This window comes from Sycon ciliatum, chromosome 2 (genome assembly GCF_964019385.1).
Source record: "Sycon ciliatum chromosome 2, ocSycCili1.1, whole genome shotgun sequence".
NCBI classification, from domain to species: domain Eukaryota; kingdom Metazoa; phylum Porifera; class Calcarea; order Leucosolenida; family Sycettidae; genus Sycon; species Sycon ciliatum.
The window spans coordinates 33,191,756-33,218,846 of NC_088644.1; the positions used below are offsets into that span (position 1 = coordinate 33,191,756).

General features: G+C 47.8%; 1 long non-coding RNA gene and 1 other non-coding gene across 2 annotated transcripts; one reads left to right on the forward strand and one right to left on the reverse strand.

Annotated features, from left to right (window-relative positions):
- Positions 1–8,801: 8,801 nt before the first annotated feature.
- Positions 8,802–8,907, reverse strand: LOC135811010 (U6 spliceosomal RNA). The gene has a single exon (XR_010552485.1). It is a non-coding gene; the product is annotated as a U6 spliceosomal RNA (small nuclear RNA).
- Positions 8,908–11,953: 3,046 nt separating this feature from the next.
- Positions 11,954–15,488, forward strand: LOC135810843 (uncharacterized). The gene is made up of 4 exons (XR_010552419.1): positions 11,954–12,110; positions 12,847–12,968; positions 13,473–13,573; positions 15,114–15,488. It is a non-coding gene; the product is annotated as an uncharacterized LOC135810843 (long non-coding RNA).
- The last annotated feature ends 11,603 nt before the right edge of the window (positions 15,489–27,091 follow it).

The window sequence follows — 27,091 nt, forward strand, 5'->3', positions numbered from 1 at the left end:
TTTCAGTAAAATTACAACCTTGGAATAGTCAATGGCTTCACGGCTATCATGCTTATGGTGCAAATCAAAACACATGCGGAATTGTATGGATGGGGTGTGTCCCCAGCAACAGTAGCGATAGTGTTCATCCATGGGGAAATGTAGCAAACGCCTCAACCATTCCAAACTCATCCATAAAAGGCATTTCTGAACGCATTTTGTTCATAATAGGAATGTTTTGTCCTCATTTTCTTCAGAATATTTGAATTATATGCTGGCTTCATTCCAATATTCCCTTTGTCGCTCAATATGCCATAATGAACTGTCTCAAAAAATATATATAATTATGCTGAAATATGCGCAAGCATATTTGGTCGAGGCCTACCACGGTGTGCGAGCCACCCAGGAGCCAACAAAATGCATTCACAAGTTTTTTTCACATTTTCTTGCCCATTCTGTCCGTGCGCGGGACCCAAACCTAAAAAAAGGTCCAGAAGCAGCCATGGGTGGTGGGATAGGGCCCCTCAACGTGGCCCTGGAATCTGTCACTACAGCACAAGGGGGCGTTGTCTCACAGACTCCCACAGACCGAAGTCAATTTTTGAATTTTTGAAGGTTTAGGGCGTGCTACGAGATCGTACCTTTGATACAACATCCAGTGCTGGTATGGGACCTCCACAGCAAGCCATTTCCACAGCGCTGCAAACCAAATCCAGGATACCCTCAAAACTCGGCAAAGACTACCACTCACGTTCCACTACTGCCTAGTACTGACTCCTACCTGACTTCTTGACACGACTCAAACTTGCCAAAGTCACTAAATCAACGTCAACTACAATCATCAAGCCACATATCTGCAACGTCACGAGGGTGCTGGCAAAAGTCCTGCTACACGGCGGTGGGCTTCGCCCGCCGCCGTGCAGCCCAGTACGTGGCTAAAACACGTGATTTTTTTGGACTTTTTTTGGACTTGGAGCAAAATTCTGCACACATTCGCGTGTTTCCAAGAGCGCAGCGTGGAGAGGTGGAAGGTTAAGATTTATCGTCACTGTGAGTGTAAAAACTCCCTAAACATTTTGGCTATAACATTGATTGTTTTGGTTTCCTAATTTAGTGACGACTTTCAACTGATAAGTGTCACGACATTTCTCGCTACACATATCCTGGCACACACTGAGACACAGACAGCATTAGCAACAACACACGATGTTTTTGCCAGCTAGCTGGCCTCTGCGTACACCACAGACACACCCACACACCACAGAAAGATACAGATCACAGTAGTAGTGTGGTCTTTTTCACTCACGGTGGAAGATGGAAGAAGAGCTTAGCATTGTGTATACATGAGCAAGAAGAAGGGCATGCCACCTCACACATATACATGTATACATGTACACGTATGTACCAGACCAACATGATGCAAAAAGTGAACCGCTGTGGTGAATGGGGCCGCCGGATAATTAACCAGCCCGAAGCTGGCGGAAAAAACCTCAGGACCCCGGCGGAGGCACAACCCTGAGGAAAAACCGGTTAGAATAACCCCATAAGATAAATGAACAAAACGTAGCCTGCAGGACCTATCCAGAAAGGAGAATAAAGGGGAGGGCGGGTGGGAAACTACAACGAAAAGAGAAAGACCACGATGAAGAGAAAAGTTTGAGAACATGATTCTACCATAAAATCACTTTAATGTTCAGCGATGGAGCTTGCAATCACATTTTGAGCAAAGCCAAGGTGTTCATTGATCTCATTGACCACTTGGTCCATGTTCACACGTTCAGCTGCTTTGTGTCGTATCAAATAAAAAATCAGCTTGTTCGCACAATGGGGCAGGCTAGAAGTAGACAAGCCTATGAATTTGAGAGGCTCAATATATGAACGGCTCTTCATAAGGCCATTCACCAATATGAAATTCAAGTACAATTCGTCACGCGGTACAGCTTCACTCCATAATGAGTGGAAGCTTCGCCGAGTCATTACTTCTAGAATGCACAGTCCAAACCTCCAGGAGTCTGCTGATGGATTTACCATCACCCAATCGTGTCCTGTGTGGGCTAGGTCCAGGCGTGGGAAGAGTTCAGGCGGTCTATATGCAGGCGTATCATCCATATGGCACCTATTGATGAACTCGCCTGCAAATTTAGCAGAGCCTAGGTCGATCAACTTCGCGATCCTCGTGCCGTCGGCTCGCATGCTAACGCAGAAGTTTGAAGGCTTTACGTCAGAATGCATAATACCCAGAGAGTTGAGGAATTGAAGACCTTGAGCAGCATCCCGCAGTAAACCGAGTCGCTCATTATCATGCAGCAGAGTGCTGGGCATCTGCGCTAGTGAGCCTTCTGGAAAATATTCAAGTTCAAAACCATGGTAGCTATTGAACATATACCAATAAGGCTTGCAGGTTGCAATGAACCGATCTAGTTTGTTCTGTCGAATTTCTTCCTCGCATCTCTGTACATACTGGGTAATCCGCAGTTCTTTATACAACAATTTCCTTCTGTACCTCTCTCCAACACCAGGATAAATCTTGCGTAGTTTCAGAACGCTTGTAGTTCCAGCTCTTCCTGTTTCCACCTTGATGACACGTCTTCTTTCTGTAGCATAAATGCAGTAGCCTGGAACCTCCATTTCCTCCACATCATCAGTAGTTGCGATAGTAATAGTTGTGCCGAAGTGGCATATAGACTTCGCTCGTGCCAACTTATCCGCGTCTACAAAGTTCTTGCTAAACTTTGTGAAATATTCCTCGAAGAAGGACTCCTCCACTGTGCGCGGATCTTCCGTTGCCATTACTTCTACTGCTTGTATTCCTGCTGACATTGCCTGGTCGTTATTAACTCCTCAGAAATACTTTCCCTCCAACGGGAGCAGAAGGGAACAGCAGCACGTCACGTTTCAAAACCTATCTTCAAATCACGCTCGGGAGAGTTCGCAAAGGCTGCTGCAGCGTGACGGAATACTCAACAAGCGAAGAGAAAAACTCTGTCTCTCACCACTAACTCAAATGCAAAGCGAAGAGAAAGAGTTTGGTCGCGCCTCGGTATTTATGCTACATCTTTGAAATGCTCCACCCGGCAGCGTGCAGTTGCAGCAACGGTGCACACTTACGGCAACGGTGCGCACTTGCAGCCTCCACACCACGGTCGGCACGGAGGCAGGAGGAGTGGCTGCCCACCTAACTGTGGACGCTAAGGACCTCACCCTAGTCACAACTGAGAATTATTATTTCTGGCCAAGGCCCCTGTACGCGAGGCCATGGCACAGCCAAGACTGGCTCCACAGCAGTCGAACGACACGTGCAGGCGAATATGCAGAGGACATGTGCCACATGGCATGAGGTCGTGGCCTAGGCAGGCCCAGAATGTTATGGCTTGAATGTTCGGTTAACGTACAAGTAGGAGTTAACCGTTGTTAACAGTCACGTACCATTGCTTCGCTGTTGCCGTGTTGCATAACCCTCCTTAGTGGATTACGTGTGTGCACAATCTTGCTCTCTCTACATACTGCTGTGTATCATAGACTACATGCCCACGCTCTGCGCATGCGCAGATTTCCTGTGCGCACAACAGAGCTTGCTGTCTTTCCAGTTTCTTTGCCTGCAGAGTGCAGTCAGCTTTCAAATTCTGAACTCAAAAATTCTGATTTTTGATTTGAGTTTGCCCCCGTCCCGCTTCAGAGTGTTAGTCCTAGTTCTACCGATTGGCTGCCGTCTTTAGTGTTCGCTTTCCTTGTTCTCTCTCAGCTCAGTCCCGTCACACTACGTGTCTTCAGCGGCCAGAGATTATTTGAGTATTACATTCTCACGATGGCTCGTTTCTCGACCAGACAAAAGACGCCATCGGCCAGAGTGGCAGCTCAACCTTCGGATACAGGACGTAATGTGCGTGTGCGGCGAAATCCTGTTCGTCTTCAACCGCCCAGAACTCCAATACCTCCCCACTCGGATTCTGTTGTCTCCGACGTTGCGCCGTCAGTTTCTTCTGCCGCCGCCTTGAATGTGCCAGGCCCCTGATCCCGGGGCGGCAACTCAAACTTCGGCTGCAGGCAGTAATGCGCGTGCGAGGCCGTTTACTCGCAGTTATTAGTATCCTATTCTCTTACTATGTGCTTCCATAGCTTTTACTATGTTCTTCCATAGCCACTTCTAGGCTAAGCCTTCGCCGTCATTTTATTGGGTCGTCATCCCGTTTGAATGTGCGAAGTGAAATAAAATAAAAAAACCAACCAACCAGGCCAACTCCTGTTCGTCGTCAACCAACCGGGACTCCATTATCTTCCTCCGCGGCCTCTGTTGTCTCCGACGTTGCGCCGTCAGTTTCTTCTGCCGCCGCCTTTGAGTGTGGCCCGTGATGTACTTGCTTCGGCTGTTTCTCAGGTCGTCGGCCAGGTCCTCCAGCCCCTGATGGAGCGAGTAGAGCAGTTGGAATCTGCTGCAGCCGTCGTGCCGCCTGTCAACTCCAGCTCCGTTCATGCAGTGGGCCATCCGCCGGCTGCTCGTCCGTCGCTCTCTGTACTACCTGATAAACTCCGTGGGCGAATTGAACGCCGCGAGTTTATTGATTTCGATGACCTCCTCCCCGACCGGCTGGGTGTGGAGCCCGATGTGGTCCAGCTAGCTGTGGGGGCTAACCGCTCTGTCCAACTTGTACAGAAGCCAACTCAGGCCCAGCGCCGCCATGTCCACGATGTAGCGTCATGGCTCGAGGCGTTTACTGTCTACACGAGAGTAATTGTGGCGGCGGCTCCAGATAGGGCAAATGATTTGCTGGCATATCAGGCCACTATTCTGGATGCAAATAACTCGTATCATGTGGACGCATGGCTAAGTTCTGACAGGCGTTTCCGGCGCGCCATAGCCTCCCAACCACTGTCGTACGACTGGGCTATCATCGACTCTAATTAGTGGCAGTCGTCATTCACCAGCCGTGGTCGCCCGCCATGTTCGCGCTGTTCTCTGGTGCACCCAGTGGCCCAGGCCCGATGTCCCTTTAGACCAGGGCCTCCATCCGACGGCGCTGGGAGTGGAGGTCCGCCGCAGTCCAGCGCGCCAACCCATCTTGGGAAGCTTATCTGCCGCAACTTCAACAGGGACCAGTGCAACAACTCATTCTGTTATCGTGCCCACGTGTGCCTTCAATGCCGCGGGAAGCACCCAGAAGTCAAATGTGGCAGGGGACAGTCCGCCACCTCAGCGTCTGCTCCGTAAACATTCTGTGGATACCCCATCAATGTTAGCCGATTAGCCGGGCTCCTTAACCGTCATTCTGATCACTCCTTCTCTCACTTTGTGTTGCATGGGTTGTGTGACGGTTTCACGATAGGCCATTCTGCTGCTATATCTGGTTGCGTTCTCAAACGCGAACTCGCCTCACTCCTGGGCCACCTCTTGTTCGCTTCCAGAGCAATTCCGGCCGCCCGTACATTCTTCCGCCCCCTGTATGACCTCGACAAGGCCACATCTGAGATGTCATCTCACCGAATGCTGCATCTGTCAGCCTCAGCCAAGGGCGACCTGAGCTGGTGGCACCAGACTGTCAACATGGAACGGAAAGTCATTTTTCCTGCTAGAGAAGTGGATGCCCAGCGCTGACCTCCAGTCGCAAGTGGCACCATTGGATTTGGAGCCTTCTTCAATGGTCACTGGTTCAGAGGTGACTTGTCCCCGCAGCAACTGGAACTAAGCATTACCTACAAGGAGCTCTTCGCCATTGACGTGGCCTGCGCCACATGAGGGATCGAGTGGCTGCGCGTGGAGTTTCAGTGCGACAACCAAGCTGTCGTGGAGTGCCTGAAGACGGGCACGAGCCGGTCTCCTGCAGTCATGGCACTCATCCGCACCCTGTACTCAATCTGTGTGAAGCACAATTTCCTGATCCGAGCATCGCACCTGCCAAGAATTTCCAATACCATCGCTGATGCCCTGTCCCGGAACAAGATGGATGCTTTCAGGACCATTCCTCCTACAGCTGCGGAGCGGCCTGACACCATGGTCCAGCCGATCACTGAGTAAGTGCAAAGACATTCACTTAGGATGCAGATAGCGTTCTCTGTCGATCCTAATCCACAATATCAGTCTGACTTTATGCCTCTAGAACAACGCTCTTGTGCAATACATACTTACCATCTATATTGGCTGTTATCACCCGCTATCTCCTCTGGCCCTAATGGGAATGTCGGCATGGGCACTCCTCCGCAACTGGCCTCTCGCGCACTACTATTAAACTCGCATGGGCCATAAACCGCTCCTGCTCAACGCAGGCCGACCCACCAACTCGCATGGGTCACAAACCGCTTCTGCTCAGCGCAGGCCGACCCACTTGGTCATATATAGCTCCTGCCCTCGGTAGGCCGACCACACGATTCGTTAACGCGCACTCAATTGAGGCCAGCTACTCTGCCCGACATTCCCAGTCTTCCAAACTCACTCTCGTGTCTTTTGGTGTGTCGCGTCCTGCACACGTGTGTGTCTACTCTATACTCTAGCATGGGGAGTAGGATGTTAATCATATTATTTCATGGACTGCACCTGACGTGTAGTCCTTGCTAGCTGCTGCACGCGCTCGCTTGTTCATGCTTGCTCTGTGACGCCCCGACGGCCTTAGGGCTATGGGCTTGTGATGATGATGATGATGATGATGATGTGCCACATGTATGGGTTTGACCAGCTCGTCCATGAGCCAACTCGTGGTCGCAACACCTTGCACCTCGTGATGTCAGATTTACCAGGCAGAATCGTCACGCCTGCTGGGCATCTGCGCCAGTGAGCCTTCTGGCAAATATTCAAGTTCAAAACCATGGTAGCTATTGAACATATACCAATAAGGCTTGCAGGTTGCAATGAACCGATCTCGTTTGTTCTGTCGAATTTCTTCCTCGCATCTCTGTACATACTGGGTTATTAACAGTTCTTTATGCAAGAACTTCCTTTTGTACCTCTCTTCAATACCAGGATAAATCTTGCGTAGTTTCAGCACGCTTGTAGTTCCAGCTCTTCCTGTTTCCACCTTGATGACACGTCTTCTTTCTGTAGCATAAATGCAGTAGCCTGGAGCCTCCATTTCCTCCACATCATCAGTAGTTGCGATAGTAATAGTTGTGCCGAAGTGGCATATAGACTTCGCTCGTGCCAACTTATCCGGGTCTACAAAGTTCTTGCTCAACTTTGTGAAATATTCCTCGAAGAAGGACTTCTCCACTGCGCGGATCTTCCGCTGCCAGCTGCTGCAGCGTGATGGAATACTGAACAAGCCAAGAGAAAAATTCTCTCTCACACCACTAACTCAAATGCAAAGCGAAGTGAAAGAGTTTTGTCGCGCCTTGGTATTTATGCTACATCTTTGCGTGGCTTTGCCGAGCTTAATTCAGCTACACCAGGTCATGACATGGTTTTCTCGAATGGTACTAAGTCTTGACAAAGCAGTAGAAGTACAATTCGAATCAGCGCAACAGCTAATTGCTCTGGACGATGACGAGACCAGTAAGAATTAGATACTTGACTATACCAACAAAAAGAATGGAAAAGCTGACAGGATTTTCTTTTCTACTTGTCCCGAGCCGTACCTTCAAAGACAGCTAGCGTGATGTGTTTCTTGCCGGCCCTATGGCTCCCTACAGTCAAGGCTAAGGACCACTAGGGAGGTTAAGTCGCACGTAATTCGTGTGTACCTGACGTATGTGTACCACCGCTGAACCAAAGTCCAACCGAGCTTTGTTGATTGGCAATAGCCGACGTTACGTGCGACATCACAGAAGTCTCCAACGCCTACCACAGCATTGTAAGTGACCCGTCAGCCACAGCTTCACATTCGTGTTGGTGCACAGCCGCAAGACTCTATGCTGACCTTGCAGTCAACCACCTCAGATGACGTCAAGCTCCTTGGAGGCTCCTAGAACTGATAAATAATTCCTGCGAAGCCATATGCAGTGATGTCATCCCTAGTTGTTTGCTACGTGCTTGCGCTGAGCAGTTGCCTTGGTTGGTTGGTTGGTTTATTTTAATTCGCACAATAAACGGGAACTAGGCCCAATGATAATCTAAAGGCGAATGGATAAAACCCATTTAGAAAAGAGAGGACTGGAATTAGAAAACTACGGAAGAAGAAGTATCTGACACAGGAGTCAAGCGGGTATCAGGGGTGACAGGGTGGTCGAGGAGAGCTAGGGGGAGGGCTAGTCTCAGCAAAAATTATGGTAGGCAACTTTTGCTAAGCTTTTCCTGTCTTGCTATTGTCCGAACGTCATCCGGCAGCAGGTTCCAGTGTGCAGATCCTGCGACGGACGGCCGAGAAGCGCCAGAGCGAGTGGAGGATGGCTGACTGAGCAGACCACTGGACCTCTGATGGCGGGTTCTCCTGCCAGCAGATCTGACGAACAGTACAGACAACGTGGCACTAGCTTTCCCGTGAAGGCACCTCCAGGCAAACACTAGTAGTAGCTTGCGCTTGCCGAGTTCGCCTATCCGGTGCAAGCCGTGCTGCACCAGTAGGAGATGCACGGTTGTCTAGGTTGGATGGCAGTCGATAGTTGATAATATTTGGTGTACATTTGCAGAATGATTCATACTCATAGACCCTTTTCTCAGTTTCTCATTAAAAAAAATCCGTTTGCGGGTTTTACGCCTCCCCACTTTGTTGGCCTACTATACTTGATGTCATAGGCACCTCAAAATTCACTTCCTCATCTTGTACTGTCGCAGATATACGAATCTCAAAATTGTTTCATCAAACTTCAACAAAACCTATAATAGTGAAGAAAAAACATCTTTCAAGTACCATGCCCGGCGCCCGCATGGTGCCAAACACTTCACTGTAGCCTGGACTGGCAAAAATATGGAACGCTTCACGAATTTGCGTGTCATCCTTGCGCAGGGGCCATGCTAATCTTCTCTGTATCGTTCCAATTTTAGTATATGTAACACCGAAGTGATACAATATTATTATCATCGGGAGTGGCTTATATACTGCCTACGCCTTTGCAAGTGGGTATGATCATGAAACGCGTTACAGACAATACGAATGGACACTATAATTATTATAACCTAGGAATTTAGCGAATGCATAATCTGCGAACAAGAAAGATTTCCTTGGCTTGTGGTGTCTCGCGTGGTGCCCGCCTACTGCGTCGTCATGGCAACTGCCAGTGTAAACCAATCACAGGTCAGAATGTTTTAAAAGTTGCTGTTGACTTAGGGCATGAATGGTGTATATTTTGTAGACAGCATCCACGATTCTTGGTAGCAGCCTACCCAAAAATTTCATATGTCATTCAATTGACCGTAACTTTGGTGTCTCTCCATGAATTTGAGTGAATTTTTCACCACACACTCCTGCCACTATGCTGGCCCTCTGGACATGACTTACAAGTTCTTGCGCCTCACTGACAGGCTTTTGAGGCCGGAAAAAATTCCGGCATAGTGCGACGGTGTAGGCCTCGACCAAATATGCTAAAAAAAGAGCATATTATGCTCGTCGCATATCAGGGAAAACGTCCATAATATGCCAAAGATTTAGCAAGATATGCAAAAAGATATGCCAATATATTCCAAAATATGCTCGACATAAGCAGGAAGTGTAGATCATTTCAGTAAAATTACAACCTTGGAATAGTCAATGGCTTCACGGCTATCATGCTTGTGGTGCAAATCAAAACACATGCGGAATTGTATGGATGGGGTGTATCCCCAGCAACAGTAGCGATAGTGTTCATCCATGGGGAAATGTAGCAAACGCCTCAACCATTCCCGGCAAATTTATCCATAAAAGGCATTTCTGAACGCATTTTGTTCATAATATGAATGTTTTGTCCTCATTTTCTTCAGAATATTTGAATTATATGCTGGCTTCATTCCAATATTCCCTTTGTCGCTCAATATGCCATATATGAACTGTCTCACAAAATATACTGAAATATGCGCAAGCATATTTGGTCGAGGCCTACCACGGTGTGCGAGACACCCAGGAGCCAACAAAATGCATTCACAAGTTTTTTCACATTTTCTTGCCCATTCTGTCCGTGCGCGGGACCCAAACCTAAAAAAAAGGTCCAGAAGCAGCCATGGGTGGTGGGATAGGGCCCCTCAAAGTGGCCCTGGAATCTGTCACTACAGCACAAGTGGGCGTTCTCTCACAGACTCCCACAGACCGAAGTCAATTTTTGAATTTTTGAAGGTTTAGGGCGTGCTACGAGATCGTACCTTTGATACAACAGCCAGTGCTGGTATGGGACCTCCACAGCAAGCCATTTCCACAGCGCTGCAAACCAAATCCAGGATACCCTCAAAACTCGGCAAAGACTACCACTCACGTTCCACTACTGCCTAGTACTGACTCCTACCTGACTTCTTGACACGACTCAAACTTGCCAAAGTCACTAAATCAACGTCAACTACAATCATCAAGCCACATATCTGCAACGTCACGAGGGTGCTGGCAAAAGTCCTGCTACGGCGGTGGGCTTCGCCCGCCGCCGTGCAGCCCAGTACGTGGCTAAAGCGGGATTCACAGAAGCTTTTTTGCGATGCGACACGCGATGCGACGCGATCTGCGATGGATGCGTGCGATGCGAACTCGCGAAATACCATTCACAGAAGAAGTCAGCGATGCGACAAAGTTTTGCTGATTTGGGTACGTCACCATGATATTCGCGCGGTTTGACACAACTTGTAAAAATTTAGAGGCAACTCTTGCACCTTTGTACAACTTTGCTGTAGAAAAGGTCTAAATCGTACACCAAATCGCTTGTAGCATCGCATCGCATCGCAAAAGTTGAGCCAAGCTCAACTTCTGCGATGGCCTGCGATGGCCCAGTTGCGGCAGTTGCGTGGGGTGCGACATGGCTGCGATTTGGGGTTTTCCCCGTTTCGCGTCTGTCGCATCGCAAAAAAGCTTATGTGAATCCCGCTTAAAACACTTGATTTTTTTGGACTTTTTTTGGACTTGGAGCAAAATTCTGCGCACATTCGCGTGTTTCCAAGAGCGCAGCGTGGAGAGGTGGACGGTTAAGATTTATCGTCACTGTGAATGTAAAAACTCCCAAAACATTTTGGCTGAAACATTGATTGTTTTGGTTTCCTAATTTAGTGACGACTTTCAACTGATAAGTGTCACGACATTTCTCGCTACACATATCCTGGCACACACTGAGACATAGACAGCATTAGCAACAACACACAATGTTTTTGCCAGCTAGCTGGCCTCTGCGTACACCACAGACACACCCACACACCACAGAAAGATACAGATCACAGTAGTAGTGTGGTCTTTGTTCACTCACGGTGGAAGATGGAAGAAGAGCTTAGCATTGTGTATACTTGAGCAAGAAGAAGGGCATGCCACCTCACACATATACATGTATACATGTACACGTATGTACCAGACCAACATGATGCAAAAAGTGAACCGCTGTGGTGAATGGGGCCGCCGGATAATTAACCAGCCCGAAGCTGGCGGAAAAAACCTCAGGACCCCGGCGGAGGCACAACCCTGAGGAAAAACCGGTTATTTATTATTATTATTATTTATTCTTCTTTTACTAGGGAATTCCCAACAGGCGTCAGCGCCTTTTTACAGGGAACCCTAGGTATAATTTGATGGATGAGCGAAATTCAGCTGGTGAACTAGACATGCGGCAAGCCGGTGGAAGTGTATTCCACCTGGCAGCGCCCAAATAAGAAATTGCACTAAAGCCATATCGGGTGTTAGCGGGGGGCAGAACAAGAGCAGCAGAGACTTGGCCACGGGTGGTGGCTGCAGTGCGAGCACCATGGGCGCGCAAGGTAAAGCGGTCTCGCAGAAGAGGACTAGCAAGTCCATTCAGGCAGCGGTAAACAAACACATAGGTTTTGAAGTTGAGGCGTTTCTCAAGGGCGTACAAGTTAGTATGACTGTATAGAAGAGTGGTGGGAGTCATTCTATCCAACGAAAATATTCTCTTTAATGCTACGCGGCTGGCAGTAACAGTCGATGCGCCAGAGCGAAAAAAGCCCTTTTTTATTATCCCGGTCAGCTCATTTTGTACAGAGGTGAAGATGACGATTCCGTGAAGAAGTAATGGCTGACGTTGTCGAACATTCAGACCCACTGGAGGCGTTTCACAGCCTGGAGCCCGCCGATAAGGAATTCGATGTGACTTGAGTAAGTACTAAAGTAATCCGTACTATTTTTGGGGCCAGCTATTGAGCCATTGGGAAGTTTCGTGTCGTCGTTTTCTTACAGTACAGTCGTAGAAATTTCCTCCCTTCTTTGGTATTCAGCCAGTAATGGACTCCATCAAATCTTACACAATATCCGAGATAGCAGAAAGATAGTCCCAACCAACCTGTGTAAAGATCTGGTCATGTCTATGTCCAGACCTACTGCTAACTCAAATGGCACGAAATGAAAGAATTTTTTTGTGATACGTGTAAAATCCACGAAAGTGACATTTCATCACACCTAAGTTTCAAACTATCCCAGGTTACAATAGTTTCTCGCCCATATAGCAGCAGATGGATTGTGTTCCCGGTATATCATCATTTCCAGTGGAAGTAGTGTGTTCCACGTCTATCCATGCTCATTGAAACTCAGGCAGATGTGTATATTTGTGTATTTCAGGTCAGAATTCGTAGTGCATTCCATGTTTCTAGCATATATGCCATAATTCCAGTAAACGATAACACGCACGCATCACCTGTGTGCACATTGACTCAATCTTGGTCCAATTCGTTGCTGGTTTCTTGCTTTTCAGTCTCCTCAAATGAAACAACCTTTTGCTTACTGGAACTGTCGCATTCTTCCCTCGCGGAGGTGTTGTTGAACAGAAAGTGTGGCATTTTAGCCCTGGCCTGCATAACAGATTTGCCTTTTGCACTCGCATTGTATGATCCTGCAGTGGACTTGCATCCACAGCCTTTTGTGAGGCCTGTGACAGGCTGTCTGACTGCTGCAAGATGTTTGTCAGAGCCCCACACCATGACTAGGTCATTGGTTCTTCACAATCCCTACCTTGAAGAGGTGGGTAGTTGATAGTAGATTTTGTTGCTTAAATTAAGCGATAATCAGAGACAACAATTATTCCAGTGTAGCTCAATTCCACTTGTAAGTTTTACGGCACCGCCATCCATGGACTCTTGGTACTACTCCATACTGAAGTTTCACTGTGTGTGGAACCCGCCTGTCTGTGTTAGTGTTTTGCTTTGACGTCGCTTCGTCTCAGTTTCTTCCTCAGTGCTTGTTGTGATTGGCATGTGGCGGGCAAATGGCCATGGAACTTCAACTGTGGTACTTGCATCAATTGGGCTAGTGTGACCAGTGGATGGTAGTTTATTTACATGTTGGACTGGTGTGCCACGTAGCCTTCTGCTGGCATCCTGGCACTACATTTGTTGCCAGGGTACCTCTTTGTCGATTTTGTCCACAGACACCACGCTCACACTCGGCATGTATACATGGAGCTGCAGGTCTTGAATGCCCTTCCCTTTTGCTATGTTCACCATTGTCATTCTGTATGTATTGTAGGTATTATGGCCAGCCGTTACTCCCCGTTGAGAAAAGATCCCTGCAAGCGTACTTGACTGGCTGTATGCGTCTAATACGTCTGCAAGCACCAACTGAAGTGGGTGAGTGCGAACTGGATGACTTACTGTAATGTCGTGTATGAAAGCCTGGCCTGGCGTATTTCTGTAGAAGCCGGTGTGGTGGCTAGGCCTCTATTTACATTATGTTGCATTATGTTTGTAGTCAAACCAAACTTTTTATGGTTGCCGATGCAAAATCCACATTATTGTGCTAGTTGCATATCTTGAAACTCAGGCTTGTGTTCAGAACAGGCTTCTGCATAAGACAGGCTTTTATAGAAAGCAGTGGAGTTAGTGAAGGACTGTTCCTACTTCTTGTAGACACCACAGGTACTACAGGTATGTGTGTGAAGCTTCACTCCAGGGGAGAAAACGAGAGCGAGGTGGAATTGTGACCATCCAGTATTGTCCACCCTCATGACCATAGTTTGGGTTGGATAGTCCTGTCCCCAGGGAAAATCGCGGAAAAATCCCAGAGTTTGCGGTGTAACTTGCAGGTAAATATGGCATAATTTGCGGTGAATTTGCGGTAAGTATGCGGTGAATATTATTGATATCAAGAGTACATAACCCCAAGAGTGTGCAACTGCCTGCACAACCTCTATGCTGTGCTGCGACGGCAGAACTTCACATCACGTGACATGGTTCAAAAGGTTATGCTGGCAAACAGTGCAAAGTGACCACAAGAGAGTTGTACCCAAAGCTGGGCTGCGTACAACCCAGTATCTATCATGCACTAGAGTGCACGGGTTCATCACGTGATGTGAAGTTCTGCCGTCGCAGACCCCATAGCTAGCTGGAGTTGCACACTCTTGGGGTTATGTACTCTTGTTGATATGCGGCAATTTTACCGGGGAGCCGGTCATGTGCCATGTGTATGCTAGGGAGCGCGCGCCCTACACGTAGACTCTCTACTTGACGTCAACGGCTCACAACGGTCAGCCGAACAGTGCACTGTGTGTACATGTAGCGCAACAAAAAAGTTCAAAAAACGCGGGAAAATCGCGGAAAACGCGGTCTTTTAAAAAATCGCAAAAAACGCGGCCGCGGAATCGCGATTTTCCCCGGGAACAGATACTCAGTAGTCTGACAAACAGACGATAAGTCCTTTATTCTTAGTTTCTCGGTACTCTCCTCCACTGTACATTGGCCTGCTCAGCTGTAGGTCAATTTGGTGGATAACTTTGACAGCTGTGTCCAAGGACTTGCCCTTTACTACATCGTGTTTTGGGGTTGCATTCGTCCTCCAGGGTTGTGTGTAGGCACCTGGACAGAGCCCGGTGCAGAGCTTGGGTGGTACCCAACTGGCTCACATGAGCATGATGCCACCTTTCTTAGCTTTGGGGTATGCAGTAGGAATGTGTGCCACTAGTCCCGCCTGCATCAGGGACAGTAGAGTTGGTAATGCTTGTAGCGGGAATGTTATGTGTCGGGTATTCGTCAAAGTAATACTATATTTATGCCATTTTAGCAAATAATGTTGCTCCATTGTGTAACAGTTTGTCTGCTACTTATTATACTCCGTCAAGCATTTCATCTTCTGCACGGTATTGTACTGCTTTGTCTGGTTTATTGCTGTCAGGTGCTGCACGTAATCATTACCCACAGCAGTGGTGTCGGTCAGTGGTGTAACTACCTTCCTCAACAATCACCAGCTGCTGGCTTGTGACAGTTTTGACGAAAATTAGTCGGTCTCTCTCATTCCGTTATCCCTTTGTCGACTCTGAGGAGATGCTCGACAACCACATAATTTGGTACTTCCCGTACAGCCTAGTATTTGCTTCCTACACCAGCCACAGTGCTTTTCTTCCCACGTTCTTTTTTCCGCTGGACGGTTTGGGATTATCTTTTGTGTTACGTTCTTTCGTTTTCTGTTACATCCTTTTCCTGTTCTTGTGTGTTAACGTTTCAGTGGAATGGTGCAATGCATTTCCAACCAATGCAGTCATTCTCGTCTAAATTGGATTGAACTGTACAGGTTTCCAATGTGTATGGCATATTACTGATGTATTCTCAGTCATATTGAGGACACATGGGTGGGTAAACCGCTTACAGGGCGGTTCTCATCGGCAGCAGCAGGTACACTGGGACCCACGTGGAGATTGTGGGTGGTGTCCAACTAAAGCTTTCGTGCTTTGGCCTATGCCAAGGGCATGATACGTACCCTGTGCATGGAAAGACGACGAAAATCAGCAGCTTTGCAAATGCACCTCTACAGCCTGTTTCCGCAGTGACACACATTGTGGCTGTTTTTGATCCATTAGTACACTATGTTTGCTGCCGCAGACATGTGTCAGTATTGTCCGGTGCTACTGCTAACTCAAATGGCACGAAATGACAGGTTTCTCGTCGCTCGTCAATGGCTGAAGCCTTTCTTCTTACAAACCCGCCCGCCATGCGAACGGTTTAGCAAAACCACCACCCTCGCTCATGTAAACACTAGGGCACACGTATAGTATCAACGGAAAATGCACAACAATGCCTCTGAATACTCTTCTTCTTGAGAAAATTGGCATTGACTGCCCGACTATCGATAAAAAATACGTCTCCAAAATGCAGCTGTTTGCATTTGAATTTTCCCGCGCTTTGGCATTTGGGATAATAAAACTACCTCTAAACGTCGACTTTTCGCAAAACGGCGCATCGCCTGGTAAGAAGCTTGTCATATAGGGCTTGTGATAAGCAATGAATATATGCAGTGCTGCCAAACTCAAATGTGGACTGAATGATCGATAAATAGAAAAGTCGTTTGCCAAAAATGCTGATATTCTGCTTTGCATGGACAAATGCTCCGACCTTCCTATTGACATTTGCACATACTGCATCCACTTGGGTTGAGAAAGACAGATGTTCGTCAACCAGTATTCCTAAGTACCGAGCGTAAGCAGATGGGACTATGGAAGTGCCCCGGCAGTTGACTGCGGTGCCAGGTGGCAGCTCCGTGCCCGGTCGCCTGAGCAGGACAAACTGAGTCTTGGACGGGTTTAACACCAGTCCCTTCTGATCTAGGTAGCGATCCAGAGCGGCAAGGTCAGCACTCAGCTGGGTTGTGATGATCTGGATGGACTTGTGCCTGATATAGAGTGTGATATCATCGGCATAAAGTTGATTTAATGCATGTTGGAAGCACTGTGGTGCATCACGGGTGTAAATGCAAAATAGCAATGGGCCGAGCACGGAGCCTTGTGGGACGCCTCTTGTGCAAGGGCGGGCCCCACTTAGCTGTTGTCCTACTCGTACTCGCTGGACGCGTCTGGTCAGGTAGCTTGCAAACCAAGCAAGTTAGAATAACCCCATAAGATAAATGAACAAAACGTAGCCTGCAGGACCTATCCAGAAAGGAGAATAAAGGGGAGGGCGGGTGGGAAACTACAACGAAAAGAGAAAGACCACGATGAAGAGAAACGTTTGAGAACATGATTCTACCATAATATCACTTTAATGTTCAGCGATGGAGCTTGCAATCACATTTTGAGCAAAGCCAAGGTGTTCATTGATCTCATTGACCACTTGGTCCATGTTCACACGTTCAGCTGCTTTGTGTCGTATCAAATAAAAAATCAGCTTGTTCGCAAAGTGGGGCAGGCTAGAAGTAGACAAGCCTATGAATTTGAGAGGCTCAATATATGAACGGCTCTTCATAAGGCCATTCACCAATATGAAATCCATGTACAATTCGTCATGCGGTACAGCTTCACTCCATAATGAGTGGAAGCTTCGCCGAGTCATTACTTCTAGAATGCACAGTCCAAACCTCCAGGAGTCTGCTGATGGATTTACCATCACCCAATCGTGTCCTGTGTGGGCTAGGTCCAGGCGTGGGAAGAGTTCAGGCGGACTATATGCAGGAGTATCATCCATATGGCACCTATTGATGAACTCGCCTGCAAATTTAGCAGAGCCTAGGTCGATCAACTTCGCGATCCTTGTGCCGTCGGCTCGCATGCTAACGCAGAAGTTTGAAGGCTTTACGTCAGAATGCATAATACCTAGAGAGTTGAGGAATTGAAGACCTTCAGCAGCATCCCGCAGTAAACCGAGTCGCTCATTATCATGCAGCAGAGTGCTGGGCATCTGCGCTAGTGAGCCTTCTGGAAAATATTCAAGTTCAAAACCATGGTAGCTATTGAACATATACCAATAAGGCTTGCAGGTTGCAATGAACCGATCTCGTTTGTTCTGTCGAATTTCTTCCTCGCATCTCTGTACATACTGGGTAATCCGCAGTTCTTTATACAACAATTTCCTTCTGTACCTCTCTCCAACACCAGGATAAATCTTGCGTAGTTTCAGTACCGTTGTAGTTCCGGCGCTTCCTGTTTCCACCTTGATGACACGTCTTCTTTCTGTAGCATAAATGCAGTAGCCTGGAACCTCCATTTCCTCCACATCATCAGTAGTTGCGATAGTAATAGTTGTGCCGAAGTGGCATATAGACTTCGCTCGTGCCAACTCATCCGCGTCTACAAAGTTCTTGCTAAACTTTGTGAAATATTCCTCGAAGAAGGACTCCTCCACTGTGCGCGGATCTTCCGTTGCCATTACTTCTACTGCTTGTATTCCTGCTGACATTGCCTGGTCGTTATTAACTCCTCAGAAATACTTTCCCTCCAACAGGAGCAGAAGGGAACAGCAGCACGTCACGTTTCAAACCCTATCTTCAAATCACGCTCGGGAGAGTTCGCAAAGGCTGCTGCGGCGTGACGGAATACTCAACAAGCGAAGAGAAAAACTCTGTCTCTCACCACTAACTCAAATGCAAAGCGAAGTGAAAGAGTTTTGTCTCGCTCGGTATTTATGCTACATCTTTGAAATGCTCCACCCTTCAGCGTGCAGTTGCAGCAACGGTGCAGACTAAAGGCAACGGTGCACACTTGCAGCCTCCACACCACGGTCGGCACGGAGGCAGGAGGAGTGACTGCCCACCTAACTGTGGACGCTAAGGACCTCACCCTAGTCATAACTGAGAATTATTATTTCTGGCCAAGGGCAAGGCCCCTGTACGCGAGGCCATGGCACAGCCAAGACTGGCTCCACAGCAGTCGAACGACACGTGCAGGCGAATATGCAGAGGACATGTGCCACATGGCATGAGGTCGTGGCCGAGGCAGGCCCAGAATGTTATGGCTTGAATGTTTTTTTTTTTTTTTTTTTTTTTTTTACGAGAAACCACGAACCTCGAGAACAGAATACTGCATGGTAGAGGTGGTTGCAGACGCAACTGTGGTGGTGAAAACTGGAGCATCTCCGCCGACCTGAGGTCTCGGCTTCAGCGACACTTCAGAGCACCAAAAACTGGGGAGGAGTAGGCACAGGGGGAGGGGAGGGGGGGGGGTACATTTATATAGAGGAAGGAAAAACGGAAAGTTGATACATGTGATAGAGGAAGAAAATAAAAAAAAAATAATAAAAAAATAAAATGATAAAAAAAAAAAAAAAAAAAGGGGGGAGCCAGGGTGCAAGCAGAGAGGGTGTTCAGGGAGTGTTCAGAGGGCATCTGTGGCTGAACGCCAGTCTCGGCTGCGGAGCGACTTGTAGGCGCCTTCCTTGAATGCCTGCATTCCCTTCTGCGTGGGAAGGTTGCGTAGCAGGGCAGATGGGAGACGATTCCAGTCTTGGATCGTGGCATGGGGGAATGATCGGAGAGCACTATTACGGGCTCCGGCGGGCAGTGTCGGTGCTAGTTGGTGCTGGTGCTGGTTCTTTTGCTGGTGGCGAGTGGAGCGCCGGTGCTGGTTTGCAACTGCCCTCGGTGGTGTCATGGTGGTCAGGATTGGGGGACCGTCGATCCAATGCAGCTTGTACAGGAATGTGAGTGCTGCGACTTGACGCCGAACAGTGAGGCTTGGGAGGTATGACCCTGGGCCGATGAGCTTTAGGGCTCGGTGCTGTACCCGGTCCAGCTGGTTCAGGGTGGACTGGGACGCACCCAACCATGAAAGCGGGCAGTACTCAAGTACTGGGCGGACGAAGCCGCGATACACTGCATACTTGGCCTTGCTGTCGAGAATGGGCAGGGCCTTCCTCATGAAGCCAAGACGTTGGTGACCACGGACTGCAACCTGTCGAATGTGGGAGCGAAAGGAGAGGCTCCGATCAAAGAGCACTCCGAGCAACTTCAGCTCCTCCACTTCCTCTATGGCCACCCCATTGAAAGTGGCTGGAGGAATCGGCCAGGGTTGACGGTGATGCGAAATTGTCAAGACTTGCGACTTTGTCGGCTCGAATGCGATCTTCCAGCTCTGGCCCCATTCAGCTAAGGCATCCACAGCAGTCTGGAGCTGCGCTAGGCCAACTGGGAGAGCGGTCAGGGATGGGATGCACTGATAAAACGTGGTGTCATCTGCATATATGGCGAGCTGGGTTGTGGCTGGGAGGTGGTCCTCCATGTCATTGACATATAGGAGGAACAGAGTGGGGCCCAGTATGCTCCCTTGCGGCACACCTGAGCTGATTCGGAATTTAGGTGAGGTTTGTCCACTCAAAACGGCCTGGATTCGTCTATCCGCCAGGTAGCTGTGGAGCCACTTGAGGAGGTTCCCGGACACTCCGTAAGCCTTTGCCTTGTGAAGGACACCTGCGTGGGAGACTTTATCGAAGGCCCCCGCAATGTCGACGGCAACAATACGTACAGCACCGCCAGCAGCTGCTATCTTGCTCCATTGGTGGTGTAGTCCTGTTAGGAGATCAGCAGGTCCTAACCCTCGACGAAAACCGAACTGGTGGTTTGAGAGTATATTATTTCGTTCGAGAAAGTTGGTGAGAGCACGGTTAACAACTGCTTCCATTGTCTTGGAGATGAGCGACAGGAGGGAAATGGGCCGATAGTTCGATGGGGCTGACTTTGACCGTTTCTTATGGACTGGGACGACACTTGCCACTTTCCAAGACTGTGGTTGTGTCCCCGACGTCATGCACTGGCGGAAGAGCAAGCATAGTGGCACTGCAAGGTGCTCAGCGTTGGCTTTGAGGACTCTGCCCGGAACTGCATCAGGGCCTGATGCTTTCGAAGGATCAAGGGCCCTCAGCAATTTACGGACCGGGGATGTTCGGTTAACGTAGGCGTTAACCGTTGTTAAAGGGAAACTGAACGCTAAAAATAAGTATGGCTTATCCGAAGGAGAATTGGGCACTGATTCCGATGAGCTATGTCTCGAGCCGATCAGAGAAGAGGAACCGTGTCAAATTTCATAAATAACACCTTCCATATTTGGAAATTGGGCTTGATGACGTGCGTACTGCTTAGCTGTCACCATGCTGTGCATGCTCACTTGCTCAGCAGTGTAATTGAATGGAAGAAACCAATTACTTTGGTGTTTTGCAGCTCTGTTTCGTTCGTTGTTAAAGGGAAACTGAACGCTAAAAATAAGTATGGCTTATCCGAAGGAGAATTGGGCACTGATTCCGATGAGCTATGTCTCGAGCCGATCAGAGAAGAGGAACCGTGTCAAATTTCATAAATAACACCTTCCATATTTGGAAATTGGGCTTGATGACGTGCGTACTGCTTAGCTGTCACCATGCTGTGCATGCTCACTTGCTCAGCAGTGTAATTGAATGGAAGAAACCAATTACTTTGGTGTTTTGCAGCTCTGTTTCGTTCCCTGACGGTAACCAAATCTAGATGTAGGAATCTGTTGAGCAGGAGAGTGACACATGTCTTCCCAAAGGCTGTCCAGGCTGCAGGGGTGATGAAGAAGACACGATCATCACCCCGAGATCGATTGTAGTGAATTGGAAAACTCATGGTGAATTTGCTTCCACTCCAAGGCAATGTCGAGGTATGAAGGGTGCTTGTACTGCCTTCCAAAGTGAAGAGGAGATGAACATGGCTTTGCATAGCTGTTGTTCTATGCCAACTTACCTACTCTTGCTGGTACCGTAGTGGCATATTGCAAATTTCGTGGACGAACAACTCTAGTCACTAGTGGCTAGTGAGCAACACTAACAGGTGAGATTTTTCAATTCGACAAAAAATGTTTTTGTTTGAGAACAGACAGTGGCAGTCATTAGACTCAGTAGGTGTCTCTCTGCTGCTTCTTTCCCTTCATCCGCGATTGGCCCATATGTTGTAGTCTTTTGGACGCTGAGTCGACTGGTTTTGGTCCGAAAAGGCTGCGATGCAGCGTTCCTCCTTTATTCCCAATCGAACATGGTGTAACGAGTGGTCACGTGCTCCTGCGTACACCAGTCAGCTGGTCACCGTGCCTGCAGGGTACAACTTACTAGCCTGTTTGACCTTTTTTGGGTGCAGTCCTGTCACTCGAGTTGAACTCGAGTTGAACCTTGGTGTGAAAGTTGTCGCCTGCTGGCGTGGTGACCAGGTGATTTGGGCACCCAGGAGCACGTGACCGCTTGTTCAACTATGTTCGATTGGGAATAAAGGAGGAACGCTGCATCGTAGCCTTTTCGGACCAAAACCAGTCGACTCAGCGTCCAAAAGACTACAACATATGGGCCAATCGCGGTCATCCGTGCTTTGATAAGAACGAAACGGCGCTTTTAGTGGCATTTTGCATACAAATCCCCATCTAGTAGGGCGCAGTCACCCAGTTTCGGTGGAAGTGCGCGAGTTAGATTGGGATTCAAGTAGGAAGGGAGCGTCTCAGCCTTCTCGGACCAAGACCATTCGACTCAGCACCCCGAAGACTACAACTGGTGAAATTTTAATTTTTGCCTTAACTTCCCCTTTAACAGTCACGTACCATTGCTTCGCTGTTGCAGTGTTGCATAACCCTCCTTAGTGGATTACGTATGTGCACAATCTTGCTCTCTCTACATACTGACTACATGCCCACGCTCTGCGCATGCGCAGATTTCCTGTGCGCACAACAGTCAACAGAGCTTGCTGTCTTTCCAGTTTCTTTGCCTGCAGAGTGCAGTCAGCTTTCAAATTCTGAACTCAAAAATTCTGATTTCTGATTTGAGTTTGCCCCCGTCCCGCTTCAGAGTGTCAGTCCTAGTTCTGCCGATTGGCTGCCGTCTTTAGTGTTCGCTTTCCTTGTTCTCTCTCAGCTCAGTCCCGTCACGCTACGTGTCTTCAGCGGCCAGAGATTATTTGAGTATTATATTCTCACGATGGCTCGTTTCTCGACCAGACAAAAGACGCCATCGGCCAAAGTGGCAGCTCAACCTTCGGATACAGGACGTAATGTGCGTGTGCGGCGAAATCCTGTTCATCTTCAACCGCCCAGAACTCCAATACCTCCCCACTCGGATTCTGTTGTCTCCGACGTGGCGCCGTCAGTTTCTTCTGCCGCCGCCTTGAATGTGGCCCCTGCACAGCGGTGGGCTTCGCCCGCCGCCGTGCAGCCCAATACGTGGCTAAAACACGTGATTTTTTAGGACTATTTGGACTTGGAGCAAAATTCTGCACACTTTCGCGTGTTTCCGTGATCCGACAAGTTGCGCACGGTCTGCTCAGATTCAAATACAGTGCTGCCAAGAAATGACAGCGTGCAACAAAAAAATCTTTCCTTGCAAGGGCACATTTTCGGCCATAACTCTTGAAAAGCGGTGTTTCGGGCAACATTACCAACGCAGGCCAAGACCAGCACGTCGATGGATAATTTTGTTGCCAAAATCTCTGCTCAATTATAGGTTTCATGTATATCCTGCTGGTTTGTCTCCTCCTTTGCCTTTATCACCTTTAGAACCTTTCTCACCCTCAACTTCTTTGGGTATGCCACTTTCTATGTAGAAAGTGCGCAATTGCGCCACTATACCCTATAAATATACTCACTCCTTTAACTTCTATTTATTCGTTATCTACCTCCACCGAGTAGCTCTTAATGAGCGAAACAGCTGTCTGGAGGAAATGGAACATCTACGGAAAGAACGAACTTCCTCGCTATGGAGTGTGTTGTGAATGAGGGCCAAGAGCGCAGCGTGGAGAGGTGGACGGTTAGGATTTATCGTCACTGTGAATGTAAAACCTCCCTTAACATCTTGGCTATAACATTGATTGTTTTGGTTTCCTAATTTAGTGACGACTTTCAACTGATAAGTGTCACGACATTTCTCGCTATACATATCCTGGCACACACTGAGACATAGACAGCATTAGCAACAACACACACTGTTTTTGCCAGCTAGCCGGCCTCTGCGTACACCACAGATAAACCCACACACAACAGAAAGATACAGATCACAGTAGTAGTGTGGTCTTTGTTCACTCACGGTGGAAGATGGAAGAGCTTAGCGTAGTGTATACATGAGCAAGAAGAAGGGCATGCCAGCTCACACATATATGTACAGGAATGTACCAGACCAACATGATGCAAAATGTGAATCACTGTGGTGAATGGGGCCGCCGGATAATTAACCAGCCCGAAGCTGGCGGAAAAAACCTCAGTACCCCGGCGGAGGCACAACCCTGAGGAAAAACCGGTTAGAATAACCCCATAAGATAAATGAACAAAACGTAGCCTGCAGGACCTATCCGGAAAGTGAGAATAGGGTGGGAAACTACAACGAAAAGAGAAAGACCACGATGAAGAGAAAAGTTTGAAAACACTGACAGAAAACCAGCTGACGCAATCCTGGTGCCGTAACTATGGTGAAAATGCTGGCAAAAAATACATTTTTCGTTTCATTCCCTACGCTCAGCCAACGAAAAATAACACTACATTGAAAAACACTTTAATGTTCAGGGATGGAAAAAATTAAGGAAGAATACAGTACAAAAGTCAAGGTAGGAGTTTACATGATTGTACCATAAAATCACTTTAATGTTCAGCGATGGAGCTTGCAATCACATTTTGAGCAAAGCCAAGGTGTTCATTGATCTCCTTGACCACTTGGTCCATGTTCACACGTTCAGCTGCTTTGCTTAGACAGCATTAGCAACAACACACACTGTTTTTGCCAGCTAGCCGGCCTCTGCGTACACCACAGATAAACCCACACACAACAGAAAGATACAGATCACAGTAGTAGTGTGGTCTTTGTTCACTCACGGTGGAAGATGGAAGAGCTTAGCGTAGTGTATACATGAGCAAGAAGAAGGGCATGCCAGGTCACACATATATGTACAGGAATGTACCAGACCAACATGATGCAAAATGTGAATCACTGTGGTGAATGGGGCCGCCGGATAATTAACCAGCCCGAAGCTGGCGGAAAAAACCTCAGTACCCCGGCGGAGGCACAACCCTGAGGAAAAACCGGTTAGAATAACCCCATAAGATAAATGAACAAAACGTAGCCTGCAGGACCTATCCGGAAAGTGAGAATAAGGTGGGAAACTACAACGAAAAGAGAAAGACCACGATGAAGAGAAAAGTTTGAAAACACTGACAGAAAACCAGCTGACGCAATCCTGGTGCCGTTACTATGGTGAAAATGCTGGCAAAAAATACATTTTTCGTTTCATTCCCTACGCTCAGCCAACGAAAAATAACACTACATTGAAAAACACTTTAATGTTCAGGGATGGAAAAAATTAAGGAAGAATACAGTACAAAAGTCTAGGTACGAGTTTACATGATTGTACACTAAAATCACTTTAATGTTCAGCGATGGAGCTTGCAATCACATTTTGAGCAAAGCCAAGGTGTTCATTAATCTCCTTGACCACTTGGTCCATGTTCACACGTTCAGCTGCTTTGTGTCGTATCAAATAAAAAATCAGCTTGTTCGCACAATGGGGCAGGCTAGAAGTACACAAGCCTATGAATTTGTGAGGCTCAATATATGAACGGCTCTTCATAAGGGGTCGTCCACAATTATCGAACTTTTTTCACGAAACGAAATAATTTCGTTATGGGGTGGGAGGGGGTTGACCAATTTCGTTTCAGAAAAGTTCGATACATGCACATGGCCATAGGAGAAGTGACACACTAGCGACTTTTGTTGTATATGCATGTATATGTCAACAATTTTTACGTTCTGAGGGGGAGGGAGGGAGGGGTTGGGTCTAAACTAAAATAATTCGTTTGGTGAAAAAAGTTCGATATTTACGGACGGCCCCTAAGGCCATTCACCAATATAAACTCCTTGTACAATTCGTCTTGCTGTGTAGCTTCACTCCATAATGAGTGGAAGCTTCGCCGAGTCATTACTTCTAGAATGCACAGTCCAAACCTCCAGGAGTCTGCTGATGGATTTACCATCACCCAATCGTGTCCTGTGTGGGCTAGGTCCAGGCGTGGGAAGAGTTCAGGCGGTCTATATGCAGAAGTATCATCCATGTGGCACCTATTGATGAACTCGCCCTCAAATTTAGCAGAACCTAGGTCGATCAACTTCGCGATCCTTGTACCGTTGGCTCGCATGCTTACGCAGAAGTTTGAAGTCTTTACGTCAGAATGCATAATACCTAGAGAGTTGAGGAATTGAAGACCTTGAGCAGCATCCCGCAGTAAACCGAGTCGCTCATTATCATGCAGCACAGTGCTGGGCATCTGCGCTAGTGAGCCTTCTGGAAAATATTCAAGTTCAAAACCATGGTAGCTATTGAACATATACCAATAAGGCTTGCAGGTTGCAATGAACCGATCTCGTTTGTTCTGTCGAATTTCTTCCTCGCATCTCTGTACATACTGGGTTATTAACAGTTCTTTATACAACAACTTCCTTTTGTACCTTTCCTCAATACCAGGATAAATCTTGCGTAGTTTCAGTACGCTTGTAGTTCCGGCGCTTCCTGTTTCCACCTTGATGACACGTCTTCTTTCTGTAGCATAAATGCAGTAGCCTGGAACCTCCATTTCCTCCACATCATCAGTAGTTGCGATAGTAATAGTTGTGCCGAAGTGGCATATAGACTTCGCTCGTGCCAACTTATCCGGGTCTACAAAGTTCTTGCTAAACTTTGTGAAATAGTCCTTGAAGAAGGACTCCTCCACTGTGCGCGGATCTTCCGTTGCCATTACTTCTACTGCTTGTATTCCTGCCGACATTGCCTGGTCGTTATTAACTCCTCAGAAATACTTTCCCTCCAACGGGAGCAGAAGGGAACAGCAGCACGTCACGTTTCTAAACCTATCTTCAAATCACGCTCGGGAGAGTTCGCAAAGGCTGCTGCAGCGTGACGGAATACTCAACAAGCGAAGAGAAAAACTCTCTCTCTCTCACCACTAACTCAAATGCAAAGCGAAGTGAAAGAGTTTTGTCGCACCTCGGTATTTATGCTACATCTTTGCGTGGCTATGCCGCGCTTAATTCAGCTACACCAGGTCATGACATGTTGGTTTTCTCGAATTGTACTAAGTCTTGACAAAGCAGTTGAAGTACAATTCGAATCAGCGCAACAGCTAATTGCTTTGGACGATGACGAGACCAGTAAGATACTTGACTATACCAACCAAAAGAATGGAAAAGCTGACAGGATTTTCTTTTCTACTTGACCCGAGCCGTACCTTCAAAGACAGCTAGCGTGATGTGTTTCTTGCCGGCCCTATGGCTCCCTACAGGCAAGGCTAAGGACCACTAGGGATGTTAAGTCGCACGTAATCCGTGTGTACTTGACGTGAGTGTACCACCGCTGAACCGAAGTCCAACCGAGCTTTGTTGATTGGCAATAGCCCACGTTACGTGCGACATCACAGTGGCGTGTCC